Raw genomic sequence first — 21,476 nt, 5'->3', positions numbered from 1 at the left:
CTCTGATAAGAGCATCCTTGCCTTTACTGTGTTGCAGATGACCTACCATGACAGATTGAAAAAAGAAAAATCTTGGCAAGAAATAGCAGAGCAAGATTAGTTAGAAACTGCCATTAGCATTAGCATCAAGCTAGTGTTTCATTGATGGTAACTTTAAGAAAGAAAAGCAGATACATTATGGTAAATACATAGGTTTGTTTACAATCAGTCTTTCCAGGTGTCGTCTAGCCCAACCGCTCTAGATATGAGATCATCATATCTAGTGCAATGATTATATTAATAAAAATAAATATTATTGTTATTTTTTTTTGTTTTTTTAGTAGTAGTAGTAGTATTAATAATTATTTATTTTTGGGCTTTTCATGCCTTTATTTGATAGATAAGGACAGTGGATAGAGCTGGAAACAGGAGAGAATGGGGAGAGACATGCGGCAAAGGGCCACGAGGCCGGATTTGAACCCGGGCCGCCCACGTACATAGGTCGCGCCTTAAACCGCTAGGCCACCTTTGTGCCCCCTATTGCAATGATTAATCCCAGACCTCTGTTTAGTCTGCCTTGTCTGTCGATCAACACATGGCACATCTTTATGGCTCTGTGATTGTCTAATCTGGCATAGTGACCATCATAACAGACAAAAAAAAATCAAGCAGTCTGACCTCAGTTGTCCAACTTACAGCTCCTATCCCTTATATCAGTGATTTTCAAAATTTTTTGCCTAAGGCCAAAATCTCAAGGCACACTATCTCCATATTCATGTGAAATCTCCCCTTTAACATGCCTTTATAAGCATCTTTATTTAATGTATATTTGCAGTAATAATGAATTGTTCAAATTCACAACACACACCAATGTAATTCTGGCCCATTTAGGAACAAACTATAGCTGCCTTATTCACAGTTGTAGATTAAAGAAGTGTGTTATAGCAAGACTTTTTGGCACCTGCTATCTGAATGAAAACAAAATCAGGTAGGAAATATTTCAAGAGACAGGCAAGCTTAACAAAAAGTATAACCAGCATGAGGCAATACTTAAAGTGGTGTTAAACTGGGGGCTAACAACACCAAAAAATATTTATCACAACACTGGGAAACTGATTTAAAACCCTGCTTAGCTAAACCAATGCTGTGGAGGATATTAAGTGCTTTGTTGTTCTAAGGATTTATACCAATGATTAACAAATTAAAGCCACACATAAAGACTCAAGTCTTCAAAAATACAACTGAAATATCGTATTGGGTGATACAAAATTTAGAAAATTAAGCGGCTTTAATATCGCTTTAGAGACACTTGTTTATTCCTTTATTTAATTTAGGATTTGTTGTAAATCCTTTCATTTCTTAACAAAATCCAAAACATATTTTTGTAAGATAAAATCTGCAGCTAAACAACCTCAACATTAAGAAGTGTTAATATTTTCGGTTCAAGAAAAATGCTGGATATTTTGCACTTTTATTGTCAGACAAGTGGAATAAAATTAGGGGTCAACCGATTATCAGCCTGGCCGAATAATTGAGGACAATGTTTGGCATTTGGCAGATTATCCTTATCAGAATTTTATTTTAGTGATAATCATTGAAATCAATTAATCCAAAAGTGAGCCACTTTGGCTCCACTGCAAGGTGTGTCTTCCACTCTGACTTTATTTTAACTCTCCACAGTCTCACCAAATGTCCTGCACACAACACAATCTGATTATTTAGATGTCACAAGTATCAGCACATCAGCTGTTAAGCGTGGGTGCCACTGACACAGTGAGGGTATCAAATGACTTCCTGTTTTCCTGCTGCTACTGTGTCGCTCTGTCCCATTTACATGCTGACAGAGCTTCATCTTTTTTTTCTTTGTTTTTTGATCATGCAATTTTACTGTTGCAACATTAAGTACATTTTGTTTTTGTACATTATAATAAATGCAATTCAAATCCAAATATGGGTGCCTGTCTCTTGATTTGCAAATATCTGTTTTGGTATCGGCCTGGGAAAACAAAATACCTAAATAAAATAGTTACATTTACTGATCAATTGGCTTCAACCTTATCTATTTGTAAAAAATGAAACCAAGCTTGTGAGTTATTTCTGTCAGTAATCTTGAGCACAATCATTCACACCTGACATGCATCTGAATCAAATCACATGACTCACATCCTCCTAAATAGTGGGCTATTTACGCTTCAAGATTTCCTTTCTCTGCCTCTGCTGCAATCGCAGCGCCTGGATCAACACTGCTCTCGCCAAAACCAACCTCACCCCAGCATCCACCTGTTGGCACCGACTGGGGGTTTAAGCTGTTATCTTATCACTCCTCAAATTCTGCCTGACGCCAAACATATTATGTTGCACAATGAATGCTCAAACAAACTGCAACGTGACATTATTGGCTGAAATAAAACATTTTTTAAATCTGATAAAAAAATGTTGTGCATCTTTACATTTCTTCGGATGAGATTTGTGTTTTATTTTAACTTTGTTTAATTTTTGGATATCAAAACAAGCAACTGCATCTACTCATGGGTGTTATATTAGTATCCTCTCATTCTGTTTTTATTTCATTTACTGTCACTTTGTTTTAAGATTTTAACCTTACCTCCAATGTTTCCTCATTCTGAATTTTAAGATAGCATTTCCTCAGTGCGCACATTTCTGTGGTTAAGAAATCCATTATATATGACACATTTGCCAATGTATGGACTACAGAGTGGGGAAGAGGTGGGGGTACAGGGTGGGATGGTGGTGGGATGAGGATTGTGGGTGAGGAGTGGGATGGGATAATGGTTTTTTTTTCTGTTTAGTGTAAAGAACTTTGTGCTAAACTGCATTGTATGAAAAATCCTATACAAATAAAGACTGATTGAATGATTGATTGATTGATTGATTGATTAAGGTGCATTGTTATAATTTATGCAGCATTAAGGCTTAAAATAACTCCTTATTACCTGTCACAAAGATGAAAACCACCTTAGCTAGCAGGAGATGTGTAGAAAAAGAAAAAGCTCAATAAATCAAAGAACAATGTAGTGTACAGTTTGTAAGTGGGACGAGACGCCCAGTGTGTTGTTCATGAGTGGGATCATCTACACATTGCTTGGTGCATCGTGTACACTGTGAGAGTATGCATGAGTGGGATAATACTGTATGTGCTGTGTGAGATGGAGATAAACATGAACTCCATGTTCTTGGCTCCAATAACAAAACACTAAGACCTTCTTTTCTTGTTTGTCATCCGGCTTCAGTCCCTTACTGCCTCTCCTGTTTCTCCCTCTCCCTTTTCATGATCTCAGGAGCCAAAACAACACAACAAAGCCAGTTCACCTTCAAGAGGAAAGATGTGAGGTAGATGGAAAGGAGAGTGTACCGTCACAGGCTCAGTTAACCCCGGTGGGCTTCTCTTAAATGTAGGCTGAGACTCCACCTCAGGCTGCTGCCTTTCATCTCGCCCTGTTCTCTTCTTCCTGGAGCTCTGCTGCCTTCTCTCTTTTTCCATCTCCTGCCTCATATTCTCCATCTTACATGCTCGTTTTTACCGCCTTCCTTCAGCGCAGTATGTTTGGGAGTGGGCACAAAGCATTATCTCTTTTAATTGACGCAGTAAGCCAAGAAAACACAACAGGCACACAAATGCACAAATGAAACAATGTGCACGTGCGCACGGACACACAAACACAGAACAACAGAGGGAGAAAGACGGACGCAGAGAGAAAAATAATTAAAAGCAGAACCAAAGAAATGTCAGGGATAAATTGTCTGATGATAAAAATAACTCAAAATTAGGGCTGGTAATCATTAAAACACTTCCATGCTGCTGATGCGACATTTAAGTGTCAGCACCAGCACAAACAACAAATGAAGAACATTTTAAAGCTCTTACTTTGAGGTATTTTAATCTGTTTATTCTCCTATTTGATTTGGAAAAAGAAAGTTCATTTTATTTATGTCTTATACAGTTTAACAGTCCTGGATTAAATGTTCAGCTCTTATTCTGACTGTTAAACAGAGATGCTGATTAAACTTTAAGGCTGCAGGCTGTAGTTTGTGGTGTAACTAAACTGTATTGTATGGTGAGAGTGTTTTTGTCCATCCAAATTATCCTGATGAGTATAAGCTAAAACAGAAACACCACTGCATAATTCATCTCTTCAAAATGGTTTTAACTGGTTCTGTGTGTCTTCAAACAACAATGTAGTCACATTATAAGCATGTTTTATATACAATTAAAAATATAAGTGACTGACAGGTGATCTTCTCATAGTGTATTAATACTGGGGCTCCTGTGTTCCAGATAGGTCTAAATTTATCACATGAGGGATTATTGGTTTACATTCTTTATGCAGCTTATTATGCCCATCATGATATATCATGCTGTGTTTGCTTTACATCAGGGGTGTCCAAAATCATTCCACTGAGGGGCATATATTAAAATACATAAGAATGGTGAGGCCACTTTCATATACCACACCTTGAGGATATTAAAGTTAAAACCCGTCTAATGTAGATTATTCTTAGTGATTGAGAGTGCTCACGTGGCTAGTTAGTGGTTGACAAGGCAAATAGCCAATCAATTTAAGGATTTTGGGGAGGCCAGTCAGATTTCAGGAGGACCTGGTTGGCCCTGGCTACGCACCTGGAACACTACTGGTGCTGCTATTCAGTGGGGAAATTACTTGGGGCATTAAAAATCAAGATAACATTATTACTTTGGTTGCCAATATGTTTACCATTTACAGTGTTGTTTTAGTGTTGTCACAAACTAATAAAACATCAATAAATTCTTCTTGTCAAAATGTATGTTTATAAAATTAGCATGGTAGAACTGCCTTGTGATGAAACTAAGAAGTACAATACAGTCAAGCAAAAGCTTCATGTTTTAATTTCATTTTATGGTCAAAATTTGCTGCGGGCCAATCAAAAGTGGGCTGCTGTCCGCATTTGGCCCCCCCATGCCCAGGGTTTTTTCATACATAGATACCATTCTAATCATCAAATGACATAGACATACCTGTTTCAATCGCACAGCAACAAAAATACAAATCAAAGGCACCCAAAGCTGGATAATCTGTTTTCTTCTTGTTAACAAAAAATTACAAGAAAGATCCCACAAACTGTATCCATTACACCTGTACACTGACAAAGTTCTGGTATCAAAAGGTGCCAGTAACTTGCTCCCTCTTTTTTGCCACAACTGCAGATCTGGAGTTCTTTCAAAACTTCAGTGCTTTTGACAGAGATTTTGTTGTCTTAAACCACCTGTCACGGAAAAATATTCAAGTATTGACAATACCACTACAAACCCTGCTGATAAATTCATGCAACAGAAGATCAGATGGAGATGTTGAAAGGCATGTGCAGCTCCAGTATTAACATGAGCTTAATGACTTTATGAATGGTCGAGGCTAGTCAGGAGAAGAGCAACAATATCTTCTTTGCCAAGAGTGGGTTTCAGTATGGTTCTTTGCTCCTCTATCAGGATCTGATAAAACTGTCTCTATACCACAGGTACAGCCCAGCTAATTGCTACACCAATGGTAGCTATTGCAAGCGGCTACAAATACAACTAAACCCTGCCGATAACAATCGTAAACTCATGTCAAAACAGCAGGAAAGCAAAAACATCTTTTCTGGTAACTTGTTCAGTTTTCTGAAAACTTTCATTGTGTTTTGCTCTTCTTTTAGTAAAGAAATGTGGTCCAGTTATGCAACTATACTTAAAAATAAGTGGAGCTACATCTGGGCAAATCGCTACAACCAGCAGCAGGTGTAGCAATTTTGCAAGGTTACAATTTCTCATAAAAATGATTTAGAGGCCTGTGCTAAAAACATGAATATGGCTGTTTATTGTCATGCGCACCTTGCCAATACACACATAGATACAGATATTACAGAATTGATAAGGCCGTAGATGCTGAGACTGCAGTTTTAAAATATACTGTATATCCCTCTTGGTGTAGTTTTTAACAAAAAAAAAAAAAAACAAAACAGGAGATGGCAGTTAGCACATATCTAACTCACAGAAACAAGTTAGTACTCAGACCAGTATAATGGATCGTTTATCTACAGCTAGCAGGAGAAAAGCAAAGATAATAAATTATTTCATGTTTCTTCAAACACCAGAGAGTCGGGACATGAGTCATGTAAGCTGTAAGAAGGTAAACTGCAAACATTGCAAAAAACACCAGTCTTCATTAACACATGACACCAGGCTTATTATCAGTTAGCAGCAACAGCTAAGCTAACTGGGCTAATATGCGTCGTCCCATCCAGCAATGATGATGCAACAAACTCAGTTTCCCTCGAATTCTATTCAGGAGATCATAAGCAGTACTTTATGCTTTCTCTGTAAAGCCGTGAGCCAAACAGTAGCGCTGATAACAACGGCTTCAGGGAGCTGCTTATGAAGTGTGACTAATACTGTTTACCCTCACTTGTCTGTTCATCACAACAAAACTCATTCTTACATGTTCAAGGGCTCATAGTAAAGTGATACCAGAATATTTTATTTACAGCAAGAAAATAACAGCAAGAGAGACAACACAGAGAGGCATTTTAAGTTTAAAAGGCAAATGTTCCTGTATTTGCATTTATGAACAGCTAAGTTATTATAAATAGACTATTTAAAATGTACTTGGATCACTGAAGATCTGAATTTAAGTGTTTTTTAGGGCGCTTTCACATTAGGCCCAATTGTTTCGAACCACGCCGCAGCGCGATTCCTCTCCCCCCCCCCCGCTTGCTTTCACACTAGCAATATCGAACTGTGCCAGGGCGCACTTGCGTATTTACTCGGTCTGAAACAGCAGGTGGTGGTATGCACGTAGCTGGTTTACAATCCCGCAAAGGAGGAGAAAGAAGATGCTACCATGGCAACCACTTGGGGTCATGACCTGAGCGAAGATTATTTTTGTTTTGACCCGGCAGAAAGTCCATCCTGCAGCCATGGATGATTAAAATCACTTTTAAGATGCCACGAACTTCGCTCTTCGTATCTGCACATCTACACACAGCTCAGAGGATTAAATGGGCTTGCTCTGTGCAGATATAGCGGTTTTTGAGGTGATAGGAGACTTTTATTGGTTTTGCACCTCCCCTCACTGACTCCAACTTGTGTTCATCTATAAGGTGAGTCACAACAGACTGTTTATTGGCTGGAGTCTGATGATTTCTGCCCTTTATTGAGAAAAAATGTGAACAAACTGCCACACTGTGGAAAGAAGTTTAGTTTTTACGATGATGTCATAAAGCTGATACGGCGCTCTGTCCCGTATCTGAGCACGGTTGCATTCACATCTCATCCAAACTGTGCCAGAGTCCACTTGAATCGTGCCCAAGACCACCTCCCCAAGTGGGCCTGGGCCCGGTGCCCGGGCGCGGTTCATTTGCATTCACACTACCCAAATGAACCAGACTTTGGGCTCAAGTGCACTCGGATCCGGAAACAGGCCCCTAGTGTGAAAGTCTCACAAGTGTAAGAACCTTAAAACTATACCTATTCTGTTCTCCTCTAAACTATAAAAAGCAGCTGTGGTGAATTCGGTGTAGGGCATGTTTATTACCTCAAATCAACATGCATCATAATATCGTACCGTGGCCTCTGTTTTGTGATACATATCATAAAATGCTATCTGTATTCTGATAAGTATCATATTGTAAGGCTGTGTGAAATACTCTGTCCTTACCTCCTCAGTCCAAGTGTGATACCATGTCAGGTTCAAGGGAACCCAAACTCACTTATGTGGAGGAGACTAAGATCATCCATATTTTTGATTGTCAGTTACTGTCTTTAATTGTGTTCTTAGTTAATAGTATTTCTGTTATTATAGGGTTATGTGTAATGCAGAGGTGTTCAAACTATGGCCCAGGGGCCAAATGCAGCCCGTAGCCGACTTTTGATTGGCCCGCAGCAAATTTTGAACATAAATTGAAATTAGGACATGAAGCTTTTGCTTGACTGTATTGTACTTCTTAGTTTCAGCACAAGGCAGTTCTACCATGCTAATTCTGTAAACAAACATTTTGACAAGAAGAATTTATTGATGTTTTTATCAATTTGTGACAACACTAAATCAACACTGTAGGGGAGTGTATTGACAAGAATCTGGCGATACGATACATATTGCGATGAAGGGGATGCCGATATTGATATTTTGCGATACACTGCGACACTATGAGCAAGGTGATATATTGCGATATTTTTGTAATCTAAAATATATATATTTGTTTGTATATGTGGGTGTGTATATATTTATGTTTATTTATATAAATAAATGTCATTTTAAGTTAATATGGAACAGAATTAAGCTATTAATAAAAATTATTAAAACATTTGTTTGGTATATAAATATAAAATATACGGTGTATTATAAAATGTATGGTCCTGCATCATCTAGAGTTTTAACTCTTTTTTGTGCAATTTGAAGATGTGGATTTTTCCCATTTGTTGTAAATAATTAAAATGCTTTCAGGATTTTTAAAGTGGAAGAATAAATCAAGAGTAAATCTCTTATATTTAATGGTACATCAGCTAGTATGTCTTAACGTAATGACAAAGTGCTTGTGGAGGAAGACTGATCCTCATGTCCAGCTTGAAGGACTGATGGACTGTGAGGAGGGCATGACGTGATGGGCCAGTGATTTTTTTATCGCACTACGGAAGCCGTCATTCTTAACGACACTAGGACTGCGCAGGTCTTTACAAAAACCAAAGTACTGACTGAGTAATTAAGGTTACATAAGTAAAAATCAATGGAAGCTTCAGAAGGCTTTTTTGACGTTTGCTGTTAGCCACTAAGCTATCGCTATGATGCTGAGGTTCATCGTGTCGTCCAAGTATTTCACTCTGGCGTGGCATATCTTACAAATGACTTGACTCTTGTATAAGTCTGTGCTGTCTTTAATTTTTTGAAAGCCAAAATAAGTCCACATATCCAATACGAATGCAGCAGAAGCTGCACCGCAGCGGTGGGCATGAGCAACCGGCTCCCTCAGATCAAGTCTTGCATGATCTCCATAGACTGTAGAAAGAATTGGACAAACCCTGTGTGAAGCCAGTCATCTGCTTACAATAGGCGGACTCAAAAGGCTCTTGAAGCCAATCCACGGAGGCTCTCATATTGAAATCGCGGCCCCAACCGAACTTTGGCTCAACCTAACGGCCCGCCCACCAAGCGCGACTTCCTGTCAGCTAGCTAGCTAGCATTCCGGTTGACAGAAATGGAGCCTCTGCCTGCTGAGCTATCTGTCAATCAAATGAGACGCACCAATCACCGGAAAGTGAGGTTTATCCTAAATATAGTCCAAACGATTGTGTTACAACAAAATTCACCCCCCACAGTGAGATCACAATAAAACACTAGCTAATGCGACACGTTTGGTTTTTTGAGCCAGGCTGTAAACCAGTTCATTTCTGGTGTAAAAACCGGCTGTTTAACAGGTGTCCAGACGGGACTTCCAGTGTTTCTGCAGCCAGCCTCAAGTGGACACTCGAGGTATTGCAATTTTTTGCACTTCAGCATTGGCTTCATTTTTCAGGACCGAAGGTTGCCGCTTGGTGATCTCGTTGTCTAAGCAGTGGAGAAGAGGGAAGAGTCAACTGCTTGCTGCCAACTGGCGGTGCCTGCTGCCAACCAGTGGTCAGGGGGTGAAATTACACCACAAACTACGGCACCAACAAAGTAAATAAGTAATTAAAAAATTATTGACACTGCATTTCAAAGTATCGATACAGTATTGCGCTGCGAAATATCACGATATCGATAGTGTATCGATATTTTCTAACACCCCTGCAACACTGTAAATGGTAAATATACTGGCAACCAAAGTAATAATGTTATCTTGATTTTTAATGCCCTAAGTAATTACCCCGCTGAATTGCGGCACTGGTAGTGTTTCAGGTGCGTATCCAGTGGTAACCAGGGCCAACCAGGTCCCCCGAAATCTGACTGGCCTCCCCAAAATCCTTAAACTGATTGGCTATTTGCCTTGTCAACCACTAACTAGCCATGTGAGCACACTCAATCACTAAGAATAATCTACATTAGACTGGTTTATAACTTTAATATCCCCAAGGTGCGCTATAACAAAGTGGCCCCACCATTCTTATATACTTTAATATGTGGCCCTCAGTGGAAAAAATTTGGACACCCCTGGTGTAATGGAACTGAAAAGTGCAAAATCTTGAAAACAACAGAATTTCAGTCCTATTTTAACTAAAACACGCCACTTGAGAAAAAAAGAGGCAGCAGTGGATCACTCAGATTCACAGGTTTACAAATACTGATCATTTCTAGGTACCTTTGGTGTTTCATTAATATGCAAAAGATTTGTTTATGTGTTTTATCAATACTCTGAAAGCAGAGCAGGTGACACTATGTAAACTGCACAACATTTTGGTACTGTGTTCAGGAGCTTGCCTGCAATTTTTGATAAAAGAAAACAAGAATTTACCCATCACTGGGTGCCAAGGACTTCTATTTTTGTTGCCATGGTCTGGAAATTGGTTTTTACTCATATTGTAAACAAGTTTAAAATGCTGGTATCATGATAACCTTAGATCAGATCAAATGAAAGAAAGTCACTCACAAACACATCGACTGTCAACATGCTAAACAGAAAACACAGCCTTAAACACTGACAAGCACATGCCCTCTCTGTCAGATACTGACTGCACGGTGTCTGACAGTCAAAGGAGACAGATTTTATCCTTGTTCATATACAGAATATCCTGCTGCTCATTCCCTGCACAGCAGGAGCAACAGTGACGACTCCAACTAATCCCCCTGTGATCAGACGAGATGAAGACTGTTAAATGAAGCCCAGCAGGAGAGGAAGAGGAAGAGAAAAAAAATGGGGAGAGGAGAGGTCAGTGGGGGTTTGTGGCAAAAATAAGTGGAGCAGCAGGAGCAAATAATGAAAACTAGTTAAAATGGAAGCAATGGAGAGAAAAGATAGACTAGTGAAAGGTAACGGGGGGCAGGAAATAAAATAAAGGGGGGATGAAAGAGAAGCACGGACCTGAGCCTGGCAGACAGCACTCCAGCACTGCCCACTGTTGGCTCTCCGCTACATAAGCACTCCCTGGACACCGACAATAATGCTTTCACTTCATAATGCTATCTCTGGCTCACAGGCTGCTGGCCAATCACACATACATACCTTCCAGTTGCGTGTTTGTGTGCGAGCATATAAACATGTGTGCGAGAGTGAGATGTCAGCAGTCGTAATCTAAGGCAGAGTAAATCCTTGAGCACATCCTTGCACAAAATAACAATAATAAGGATATAAATAAATACAAATCATGCAAGGCTATGGCTTTTAGAGTGCACATAAACATGCACTGGGGAAAAATGATCAAACCTTGAATTGCTTTAAAAGCCCTACAGGCACATACTTATCAGATGTAAAAACATACTGTATGCACAAAATCACATTACATATACACACATGCACTTAGTGACATCAAACACACACACACACCATATTGCTGGAGCTAAATGGAGACAGAGAAACAACTGTGAGACAGCATGAAAGCTGGCATGGATGATGGAAACATCATGGAAAAACACAACAACCTCCTCTGGTGAATCAACACACTCACGTTGACAACAGTGAGGGCACAACAAAAAAGAAACGCACAGAGACAGATTGGTGCCGTTTACCTTTTTGTGCGTCGAAACATGTTGCTAGTAGCAGAGGCTGTTTTGGCAGATGAACATTAGAGCAGCTGAGCCTCCACATAAGCACGCTTGGGAATCAGCACACATTTACACACACAAACGTGCGTGTGCAGTCAAGAGGCAGCGATTACACTCCACGCCGGCATGCCAGCCTCCTCTCCTGGCCAGTTATACACACGCGCACTCACAGACGTCTCACCACGATACTGTCCATGTGAGTGTGCAAGAGAGAGATGAAATAATGAGAAAAAATTGGAAGGAAATTAAAGAGAGAGGGGAAGAGAGCGAGAGGAGAGAGGGAACAGGCTGTCGAGCATCCCGCTCAGGAGAGGACTGTGAGGCTGCTCTCTCTCAAGGGTATCGTGCCAAGCCAGGAAGTGTAGAGCCACAGAGCAGAGAGATACAGACAGATCAGAGAGAGGAAGAGAGACAGAAAAGAGAGAAAATGCAGGTATGTGGAGTATGAATGAGAAAGAAGCGGTATGTGGGAGAGAGAGAGCGACAATATGGGACAGAGAGAGAGAGAGAGGGGAGAGAGTGAAAGCCAATCAGAGGAGGAGAGATGAGGGAGCAGTGAGCTGGAGACTAATGTGAATGACAAGACAGGGGAAAGGAGAGACACAGAGGGAGGGAAGGGCACTGGGAGTGTGTCTTAGCATGTGAGGGAGTGTTATTTTGTGTGTTACAGCTTGCTTGTGAGCAAGATCATACAGGCACATGCATTAATAAAAACAAAGTAAAGTTTAAATAATCTACTTTGTTTCCTTTGTGTCCCAACAAATCTACCAAAGAACCAAACCAAACAAATGAGTACAAGCAACTGTCTGTAGAGCAAAATACTGATAGATCTGTCTGTGCCACAGACCCCAATTCAGTGCCACTATAGTAGCAGGATCCAAAATGTTAATCTGCTCTCTGCATAGAGATTCACACTAAAGCGTGTTTCTCATTGGTGTACCCATCTTGCAAAGCTCCCATCTGAACCGTTTGGGCCCAGTTAGAAAGTGACAGGACCAATCAGCGATGAGGGGCAGTACTCTCAGGCGTGGCGGAGTCATGACGTAAGCAATCAGCAACATTACAGCCGATATCTGCTGTAAATATTGGCTTATACGGGCTTTAAATATCAGGTTAAACTGGCTTTGTCTATTAGCTTCTATCTGCTAAAACTAAGGACTTGTATCTGCTTTAAATATTGGCCTATATCTGCTGCAGATGTTGGCTTATTTTGGCTTTAAATATCAGCTTATATCAGCTTTAACTTTAAACTTAAGATTAGCTTTAAATATCATCTTAAACCAACTCAAAATAGCTGCTTCTATCAGCTTTATCTATCCGCCTGTATCTGCTTTAAATATTGGCTTATATCTCCTTTAAATATAAGCTGATATTGGGTTCAAATATCAGCTGATACTGGCTAAAATAGCAGCCTATATCTACAGTAAATATTTGCTTTAAATGTCGGCTCATATCAGCTTCACCCACAAGCTTATATGAGCTTTAGATATTGTTTATACCTGCTTTAAATATCAGCTTTAATTGGCTTCAAATACTGGCTTCAAATGTTAGTGTATTATTGTCTTGGCTTTGAATATCTGCTTATATTGTCTTTGAATATCATCTTATATTGGCTTTAAATATTGGCCTATATCTCCTCTAAATATCAGCATAAATCGTCTTCAAATATAAGCTTATATCGGCTTTAAATACTGTCCTTTATTGGCTTTAAATATCATCTTATTTCAGCTATAAATACTGACCTATATCTGCTCTGAAAATGGCTTAAAATGGCTTTTAATTTTGGCTTATATCAGCTTTAAATATCAGCCTCTATCAGCATTAAGCACAGGCCCAAGTCTAGATCTATGTGGCTTGCTGTATTTCTTTGAATAGGTTTGTGGAGATTAAGCAAGTCCATTAGACCTACACCAGCTCAAGTCTTTCTCTTTGCTCATCTTTGAACTTTAAAGTATGTTTTAAAAACGTATGTTTTAGGTCTGAACTACATTAATATGTCAGCATCAACAGTATTGGCTACAAAGAATTTGCATCTCCATTCTTAATATTGGAAGAAATTAATTGGCTCCTTAGATTTTGGATAATCATACGAGATTTATGAGGTTATTAGTTAATATCTAACCCTGAAATTTACTCAAAGGTGCTATAGGTAGTGTGCTTTTGAGCAAATGTTTCTCTAACAGGAGTAAACAGTGCATTTTGGGAGGAGCATTTCCAGCTGTGTATAGAGTATGACGGTCAAGGGCAACCATACAATGTATGTGGGATTAACTCAAAATAATCCATGTGTATCATAATGAAGGCTCAGGTCTCCCAGGGCAACAATGTGGCTGAATTACAATATGTACTTGCTATAATTTCCACATTGCTATAGAGGGCTTTAACAATGTCAAGCAGCATTTGACTCAATGAAAAATGCTTTTTTGAAAGATCAATTCATGTGGATTGGTGACACAACAAAATAAAATAAAGCAGATTTATCCTTTAAATAAAAATCTGTTGACCTACCATTGCTACTGCTAAAACTATAAAATCTCACATTTTTGGACACTGTTGTGTCTAAATATGAACCAGAGAAATGAAAGCGTGATAATCTGCAGCTGAAAACAGTCCTTATCAAGTGCACGTTCTACTCATGAGTAAGAAGTCTTTACAATACAATCCCTACATTTTCTCACTGCTGTACTATTACTGAGTCTCTGTTATGCATTTTTAAATATTTACATGTACAGTAGGAGTAAAGTGCTTCAGACTGTAAATTCTGACAGATGGACGAACAAGCTCTTGGTTTTATGGCTTTAAAAACACATCAACACACACTCAGTCACACTTCTTTTTCTGTATGAAATGCCATCATAGATGAGCTCTGGCATCGTCTTTTTGCCCTAGATATCACAGGAGCTGCTCTGCAATGCCCAGCCAAGAGAGATGTTGTATCTATATGTGTGTGTGTGTGTGTGCTTTTGTGTGCCACACTCCTTCTCCATGAAACAAACCCACCAAATGTTAAGGCTGACGTGGGGTGACAGTTGCACAGTCGTGCTGAGGAGAGTAATTCAATAATGGATGCTCTCTCTAATGTGGGAGTCTGGATGGATAAAATATACATGGGAGAGAAGAGACGAGGGGAGGAGGAGGAGGAGGCATGGTGGGGGGAGGGGGGAGGTGATATCACTGAAACACAGTGGGGGGCCACAGACAGAGATGGGTGGCAGCATGATATCATATGGGGGACATGATGTATATTTTTGAATAGAAGGAAGGATTTTATTACTGATCTTTGAGAAGGATTTTTAACCTCTTTTTAACCCTGCTGTCCTTTATATTTGTTATTCTTGTTCCACTTTAAACCGAGAGTCATTACACCCATGGCATAAGACTCCAGCTCCACCCACAGGACGATGTGTGGAGGAAAATCTCACAAGGGTGGGTGGGCAGAGGGACCTGAGAGCTGACCATGAGCCTGCAGCTTCAGTGTCTTCTTTTCATGCTGTGACATCTGCCACCCCAGCACACAAGTCAGAGGTCATGGACAAAACCCATCCTCTGACAGCGGTCATGGACACACACGCACGCTGCATGCTAAGATTAGTGGCACACAGAGACACACACTCTAGTGCATGGCTGAACTGAGAAAGGCAGTTAATTAGAATTACACAGGGTTATGGCACACATGCACATTTAAAACCCTGGTCATGTTTAAGCTAAGTTTGACATGTTTACTGCTTACAGTTACATGGCTTAAATTCAGCAAACACAGAATGACCAAAGCTAACTTTAAAGACTGTGGACTTCAACAATTTCAGAGATATTTCAAGTATTTCAACACTCCAAATAATGATGGCAAAGTGGAGGAATTTTGTGGAAAATTACACCCCCTGCCCAATTTCAAAGGCCTTTTTAGACAGCATTTGGAGCCGACATGAGACGCTTGTCCAACATTCTGCCTGATTTGTGAAGTGCTTTTAGCAGCAGCAGCAGCAGCCAGCTCAGGCTCTCCAAATCAAACTTTAAGAGCAAGTGAGAAAATTCACAGTTTCTCTGAGGATAGATGTCATGAAGCAACCACTAAATGAGATGTAGCAAAAGAAATACTGCCTGGAGAAATGTTTTAAACTTATGTCACTTCTGTCTCAATGTAAAGGGTTCTTGGCATGCGGCAAAGAGCCACAGGCTGGGCCTGGCCATCCGCATACATGGGTAGCGCCTTAGACCGCTAGGCTACCTGTGAGCCCCAAGGGATCTTTTTTTTAGCTGTATAAAAGAGTAGAAGAGTCGGAAACAGTGAACACTTGCAAGAAAAACTTAGCTCCATTTCAGCACCATGGACAGAGACTCTCACACTACAACAAGAGAAAAAGCCTCATACACTTTCATTTCTGGCACTACACCTCACTGTTCTTGCCATGATATTTAGAATTGCTCAAAGTGTGACAGATTTAACATGCCTGTAGCACAAATTAAGATATTTAACTCAAACTTGTCAAACCTCCCAAGATCATTCAATTCCAATCTCTTCAAAGTGACACAGAAAACAACTCCAGAGGGTTTCATAATTCTGCGCTAAATGTGGCAAGGGCAGCTAAATGTCTCTCTGTCTCTCAGAAGCCAATCATGTTTGTGAAGCTGGCAGACATTGTTAATATCTGGCTCCAGTGATGACATTTAGAGGAGATATCCATTCATAATTCCTTTAAGAGTGCCATGAGAGCTGTGATGAGGCATGAAAGGGTGTTTTCTTATTCTTTCTGCTTAGGATTTCTGTGGTTTCCCCCACAAGGCATCAGTACGAATGCACCGATACTGATACCAGTATCAGGTATCAGTGCCAATACCAAGCCTGGGCACTTATGCTCATAAAACATTGCACATACTGTACTCCATATCATTTTACAGCCTTACAGTAGCCTGTTCTTGTTTGAGAATAGGTGGATGAAGCCGGAACTGTCTGCAGACTGGGGATTTCTTTACACAGTAAATAAGGACAACAAAAGTAGAGAACATTGCAAACTGTGCACCGCTAAACTCTCCACAGGAGGGGAAGAATATTGGATGAAAACAATGCAAACTTTCAAATATGGCTGGGAAACATGGCCTAAAATTTATACCATTGTATTTTCTTGCCTTTTGCAGTAAAAATATGAAATTGTATCACAGAAATCACAGAATTTAAAGAGATAATTCGTTTAAATGCATACAGGTGTTACAACCCCTCTTCAACCATCAAAAGCAATGGATTGCTGCAGCACTGGGCTAAAGGTAAACCAAGCTGATCCATTGCAGCTTACAGTTAAAAAGCCACAGACAAGCTGACAGAGAAGCTCTGCAAAGTAAGCACACTTATACTGCTGTCATCATACACATTAAACTTGGAGAAATGCTTTTACTCATTGCTGTGCTTTACATTAATTACACTTACTGCCGTTTGGCTGGTGGCCTGACTGCTCTTTAATTTTGGAGTGGAACAGGCTGATGGCTGAACTGGAAATGAGCTGTTGTCTGTCAAATATCACTCTGCTTCACTAACAGTGGCATCTGTTATGCCTTGTGTGCTGCAAACTCTACTGCATGTTATTGTGACAGTAATGATACCAGTTTACCACCCACTACAACTTTCATAGTAATTCTAAGAACTGTACTGGTATTATTGAGTAATCATATGTAACTCTGTATCAGCGATTACCCAAATATGAATACTTGAACCTAGTATAAAAAAGAAGCATTGGTGCAAACTCACATGTTTTAGTGAAGTCAGCTAAATTCTTTCAAACACAAATTTCAGAGTTTCAGAACAATTGTCTATTTTAATCTGATGAAGAGCAGCAGTGCTCGAAATGTCACTACTTTGGTGCAATAAATAACTTGGACTTTTGGAGTCTTGCAGTGTAGTAGACATTTTTCTGTTCACCTCATGTTATTTCTTTCAGCTCAGCATTTGCCCACTTTGGTTTGGATGTGTGTGTAAAGACTTTCAACAAAACAGCTGTTATTATCTGCTGTTATTATTTGCTGAAATTGTCTCTAATGGGGACTGTCTGCTTTGACACGTTAACTGATTCAAGTTCAGGGCGGCCTGTAAAGGTGGGACCTTCCAGAGCTAAGGGAGGCTATGAAAGCTAGCTTGTTCATCTTAAATATATACTTTTTTAAATGTATGTTCAATACTCAAAAATGCACTGTAACTTAAAACAAAAATCTGTTTTCATGACAGAAATACCCCTTTTTTAAAATGGGAAAAGTCATTTTATTTTAAAAATCTTGAAACTGTATTTTGTGCCGACCCTTCAAGACCTTAACTACAAGAAAAATTATCTGAAAACCACCAGTGATGTTTGTGTGCTGCCTCTGTCTAAATAGCCAAGCATGTATTTTTAATGTAGGGGAGGGAATGTTGAGATATTATGTACATGCATTGATATATTTGAATTTGGATAAAGGGGAACCCATTTACAAGTCATTTTAGGTGGCAGTCATCTGAGTCTGGCCAAGTTTTAATGGAAGGTAGTGGAGAAAAATGTCTTTTCAACAGACTTATGCTCAGCAACAACTAAACTTAGCACAAAAAGTAAGGAAATTTGTGTCTGGTAGATTTTTTCATTGTTTGTCACAATGCCTCTTGGCAACAAATCTTATACAGTTGGAAAGCCTGTTTATTACCCTTGTAAATGGTGCCACATTTGTAAGGAACATGCATTTGTGGGATGAGCAGCAGAGCTGAGTATGCGGGCTGCGCCCATGAAAAATGTGCCAAATCTTCTCTGCCAATGCCAAACAGTTTATTCTACCACTGACTCTTGTTTGGTGTTTGGTGGATTGGATGATTGAAGTTTGACGAATCAAGACATATTGGCAATTTAACTATTTATTCATTTAACAAACAGGAGCCTCAGTAGCGTGTGGAAGAACTATACACAGCCACAACAGCCTGGCACCTCCTCCTCATGCTGGTCACCAGCCTGGTCACTTACTGCTGTGGGATGGCATCCCATTCTTCAACCAGCATTTGTCGCAAGTCAGCCAACATGATTGTGTTGGTCACTCTGGCACGAACAACATGTCCAAGCTGATCCCACAAGTGTTCAATGGGGTTGAGGTCAGGACTGCTGGCAGGACATTCCATCCTCTCCACTCCCAAATTCCAGAGGTAGTCTCTGATAAACCCCGCTCTGTGGGGCGAGCGTTGTCATCTTGGAGGATAGAGTTCGGTCCCAGACTGTGGAAATATGGGATTGCCACTGGTTGCAAAATCTCATCTCGATATCTCTCTGCACTGAGATTGCCTCCAATGATGACAGGCCTCGTTTTTCCTGTGAAGGAGATGCTGCCCCACACCATCACACTGCCTCCACCAAAAGATATTACCCTATCGGTGTAGCAATCAGCATAGCGTTCTCCGCGTCTTCTCCACACTCTGACCCTAAGATCCAACTGCTGTTGGCAGAAACTGGACTTATTGTTGGACAATTGGCATCACATGCCAATCAGGTACCTGATTGTTAGCACAGGGGGTACCAGGATGTCAAATCAAGAATCAATAGCAACAGCAAAATAAACCTTTTGGCATTGGCAGAGAAGATTTGGCACATTTTTCACGGGCGCAACCCACATACTCAGCTCTGCTGCTCATCCCACAAATGTATGTTCCTTACAGATGTGACACCATTTAAAAGGGAAATAAACAGGCTTTCTAACAGCATGATAATCTACCAAACACAAATTTCCTTACTTATTGTGCTAAGTTTAGTTTAAAGCTTTTGCAGACTTAATTGCAGAACCAACTTTGCTCTTTGTAAACTGTTAAAGAAAAACCATATGCAAAGAAAAAGTTGAGAAAACTGTGGCGCTGGAAGATTCTTTCTTAGTTAGAATTCAACACAATGATTTGTGTCATTTCAAACAGTAGAAGAGCTGAAAAATCACTTTTCAACTGGATCCCTCTCCAAGCTTCATGAAATGTTAAAACAAAAACATGTGAGACATCAGCTACCCACTCTGTACATTTTATAGCTTAATTTGTGTCTTACACATATGTACTTCTGTATTTACTCCTCTCTTACCTCTCTGCCATCCCAAAAGCACGTAGGGCACTGAGGTCACAGCACAGCTCTCCTGCTGCTGAACTCTCATTGCACGGCTCACTGGTGCAACAGATTGAAGCTCTGAGAGTGAAAGGGCTCCCACAAAGCTGGGACATGTTGCAGTCTGAAGACAAGGCTCCCCCCTACAAAATACCATTACCTGACCATGACTACTTTTAGCAAAGCTGGAAAGACTCCAAATCTTTAAACTGTCACTCCTTCCTGGTGTGTGTTTATATTTTAGTGCAGACAGCCTGGGCCCCATTATTTGTACCTGGCTAACTCAGTTAGCTGGATAATTTCAGGATAACCTGACATCGTGTCAGGCTTGTTCTGTGCCTCGAAGCAGGTTAAGCCAAATCACTATAGCAGCAGATCAGTAAACTTAAACCTGCTCCAGGGCAGGTTTATTTCAAGAAGCTGGGTCTTAAGACACACCCCCCCAAAAGAAAAAAAAGAGGAAGCTCCATTCCTTAGAGACAATAATCCGTGCCGCATTTCATAGGGAAAGACTGATCCGAGATCGCAAATATCCTTTATCATTTTCTGATGATTTTTGATATGACATTACTGTTTCAGCCCCCAAGGCATTATTTATTTGCAACAGCTGATAGGGCCATACATCGCCAATACTACCCAGCGTAACCCTGCACTTACTGTCACTCAAACTTTGTGTGAAGGATTGCGTTTTTTTTGCGAGTGGCACATACAAGGAACATTTCTAACTCAACACCATGGAACAAATGATATTCCTTTACCACACTGAATAATATTCTTGTATTTTATTTTAACTTGTTCACAAGTTTGCTTGACATTTGGGTTTGTTCTATATGAAGCGATAGGAGGAGAAAAAGTGCACAATATATAAATATGAAAACAGATAACTGGGCCTATAGGCTATATAAAGCATATTGTCCCATATTAGTATGCTTACTAGTACCTTTAGAAAATACACAAGGTTCATTAATGATAGAAAGTAATCAATCTAGGTCATTAGGCTACGAGGTTACGGCAAACACACATTTAAATTAATAGCCCATGGCTATAGCCTTATACAGTAATGCATAACTAGGCCTACATATTCCTTACTTGCACATTTAACTTGTCCACAATCCTTTGCCAAGCTGCTTGTCTCGCTTTCACCGCAGCCAAGGTGCTGGATTTCACAGTTACAATGTTTTTGTAATTTTCAGACTCCTCCATGATTGTTTGCTGCTCTGCTTATGTGAAAAATGTCGCGCTTTCCTTAATATTCGCCATGAATTATGACAGACAATCATGATTTCTGTGATCTACACTGTTCCCTTTTTATGTAGAACAGCCACGTGCATGTATCCTGATCACTCATGTCTGGTTCCAATTAACGTCACTGATCTAGCGCAATTCAGCCGTGGAGGAATGGACTTAGCCAGCCTTCAACGATCACATTAATTGAATCAGGCTAAAAGGACATTAGCTCTGGTTATTTGAACCATGTACGAGGAATGGGGCCCAGGTCTGCATTTTGCAGACCACCATTACTACGTTCTGTTATTTCAAGTCATACAAGACTTCAGGGCCTCATTAACCCCTGAATTTGAGGTTGTTCAAGTTTTCTGGAAGGTAAATTAAATATGTATGCTTTTCTTTCCTTGAAAACCATAGCTCTAAAAGTTGACAACACTAAACACAGCATACAAAGTTCCTATATTCTGGAGAAGAGGATGTACATACAAAG

The 21,476-nt window shown here is 40.0% G+C and overlaps 1 protein-coding gene across 1 annotated transcript in view; it reads right to left on the bottom strand.

The window, feature by feature from the left end:
• The window catches only part of mast1a (microtubule associated serine/threonine kinase 1a), a 102,477-nt gene that overhangs the window by 64,252 nt on the left and 16,749 nt on the right, over positions 1 to 21,476 (bottom strand). The gene's annotated exons all lie outside the window — the stretch shown is intronic.

This window comes from Cheilinus undulatus, linkage group 4, assembly GCF_018320785.1.
Source record: "Cheilinus undulatus linkage group 4, ASM1832078v1, whole genome shotgun sequence".
Classification (NCBI taxonomy): domain Eukaryota; kingdom Metazoa; phylum Chordata; class Actinopteri; order Labriformes; family Labridae; genus Cheilinus; species Cheilinus undulatus.
Note: the sequence above shows the minus strand (reverse complement) of the source record. Positions and strands in the feature narration are given on the sequence as shown.